Genomic DNA, 2,689 nt, shown 5'->3' on the forward strand with positions numbered 1-2,689 from the left:
CTTAACTCGCTATTTCTTTGCACAGCAAATGGTTCCTCAAAAATGTCATTAAAGGACATAAACCTTCATCAACAGATAAATGAGATAAGTTGGTGTGATAGATTAATTTACCAACATATCCTCCTCCTTTGGGCAAACTTCCACTTTATGCCAAACAGTGTAACACCCTTGCCACCACTAAGTTAAGTCTACATAACTAGACTGGCAGCCTGAAATTCTCCCGTCTTGTCATGTTAACCATTATTGAGGCTGGATAGAACTCTGATTGAGGCTGGATAGAAATTCTGAATATGGTTTATCAGCTAGACTTATAATTGTCTGTAAGGCTGATTATCTGCGTCAATATTATTACCATATGAAAACTACCTTTCAGACTTCTGCAGTTTTGAATTCATTATTATCATGCTTTCTCCTATCCTTGACTCTGAGAACATAATTTCAAGATTTTGTACTTCACCATGTTTTCCCACCAAAATACAGTGACTGTCTGACACAAACTTTTTCAACAATTAACTCTTATCCAATAAATATACCCTTATTATCTTGTTTTTACAGCTCCGCAGTGTTGGTTACTCCGTTAAAAAATTATAGGACTCCAGCATAGACACATTTTGCTAGATATTTCAACAGATAAGATGTGGCAGTTCAGTCTGTCAGGATCTTTTAACTGTATTTACTGATCTGTCAAAGCACATTTATAACTCTTTTTATTGTATGATTTGTGCGCACAAAGCCTCGCCATTTAAGTTTCTTAAAATGAGACGACACAAACTGCGAAGTATAATACTGTACACTACTTAATACAGGTACATTTCAAAGGACTGGCACTTTCTGTTTATCACAAGAGAATTTTTGAGTACGACGCTGACAGTGGGGCAGGCGCATACCTCACCTTTTAGAGCAAGAAATCTGGACAAAGCCATATTTTTAAATATTGGTCCTACAACCTTATAAAGTTGATAGAACAACAGGTTTTGCATTAGCAGAATTTTCTGAAGGGTATGAAACCAGAAACTCAAACGTCTGTCATTATTTTCTGATTTCAGTCTTTAATGAATTGCCAGAAAAACACACTTTTATGAAAAATGCCCTAAAATATGAAGCAAAAACCTGGATTTTCTACCATAATCTGTACAGTTGAGGGGCATAGGACAGGCGTAGTTTCTAAGGAAACCAATGGAGTAAAAACGCGTAGAGGCGAATAGAGAATGCGCGAGATACTGAGCAGTCAGGATTGAACTGCTGACTTTGGAGTGACGAGACAGAAATATGCAAGTACCCAACAGTAATAGCGGGCTTTGTTTCTTCCTTTAGGCTGGGGACGCTACAGAATATGCAGGCTACAGTGGCAGCTGTATTGTAGCTGAACCTTTACAGAGTCAGTCCAGATTTATAGTACCCATATTAACAAACAAATAATGGAAAAGGAGTGAAATGTTTAGACGCAGATCAGACTGAGTTCAACACCGTTTGCTACTTTGGTGCCATACTCAAAGCAGCTGCTACAAACGTTTTGAGTATCCTGACAAATGTTAGTGTGATTCAGAGCATGCGCTTTCTTCTACCTTTTATTTCTTTGCTGTAGGAAGAAGAAATAAAGAAACAAAACGCCCCGCTGTTTCTTTACAAAAGTCGCGGGTGATACACTGCGTTATGGTACTCCAGAATCTGCTTCAGAATAGTCCCGCTTGCGTATTTTTTTTCAGAACACGCAGTAACATTGTCACTGAACCTTTACTTTAAGCACACATTGTAACATTAGTTTCAAAGTCTAGGGGAAAGACGTAGAGAAAAATAACCCACCAACGTAAGACTATTTGCTGTGTATGATCTATGAGTGGAAGATAGTACACCATTACCGCGATTAACTTGACTACTTAAACTTCAGAGACGACGGCATGGATTCCAGATTCTCTGTAAACTACGTGCGTAAAACTTGCGTAGTACTTATAAGAGAAAACACTGTAAGCACTATTATCTTGCATTAATTTCCTTATCCATATTCGATTTATTAAAATAGAGGCGAAGGAGAGTCTATTTCAGTGGTCAGTATATGTATAGAAGATCTTCAAATTTGTTTTCTTATAGCATATTTCAAGTCAAAATTAAAATACTTGTATAGCAATTCCTCGTTAGTATAGTGGTAAGTATCCCCGCCTGTCACGCGGGAGACCGGGGTTCGATTCCCCGACGGGGAGTGCAATTTTTTTTTCTTTTTTCATGGTTATGATGCTTTATTTCCTTATGAAAATAATACTGCGGCAGAATTATACGTTGACTTGAAATCAAGTTATCTGTAATATTTTCATGTAATTGTAATGCATGTCAAAACTCAATGGCTTTGTAAAACATCCCAGATCTTGAATCCGATTTTACTGTGTTCCTTAACTAAATACATTGACTTTCTAAGTGACGCACAGCATGGCTTTAAAAACGCCTGTTATTTTCAGCCTTTCAACAGTATGGCATTGTCCCTGATTTTGAGGTCTACCGCGATCGTTTTAAACTATGTTGTAAAGTTTAGTGAAACGCTCACGTCAGGTCTTAAAAGAAAAAAAAGTCTTGGTTTGGCTGGGGGGAAAATCTCTTTATTGAATGGTGGTTTGGGGGCTTCATCCGCTTGTGGGTGTTTTAATGCAAGAAAGCGTCTTAGAATTTTTTAGTGGTGTCCCTAGCAACCTTTTCATTA

At 37.7% G+C, this 2,689-nt stretch overlaps 1 non-coding gene across 1 annotated transcript; it reads left to right on the forward strand.

The window, feature by feature from the left end:
- The first annotated feature begins 2,126 nt into the window (after positions 1-2,126).
- Positions 2,127-2,198, forward strand: TRNAD-GUC. The gene has a single exon. It is a non-coding gene; the product is annotated as a tRNA-Asp (tRNA).
- The last annotated feature ends 491 nt before the right edge of the window (positions 2,199-2,689 follow it).

The sequence above is a fragment of the Protopterus annectens genome, chromosome 11.part0 (genome assembly GCF_019279795.1).
Source record: "Protopterus annectens isolate FY-2018-M chromosome 11.part0, PAN1.0, whole genome shotgun sequence".
In the NCBI taxonomy this organism is placed as follows: Eukaryota; Metazoa; Chordata; order Ceratodontiformes; family Protopteridae; genus Protopterus; species Protopterus annectens.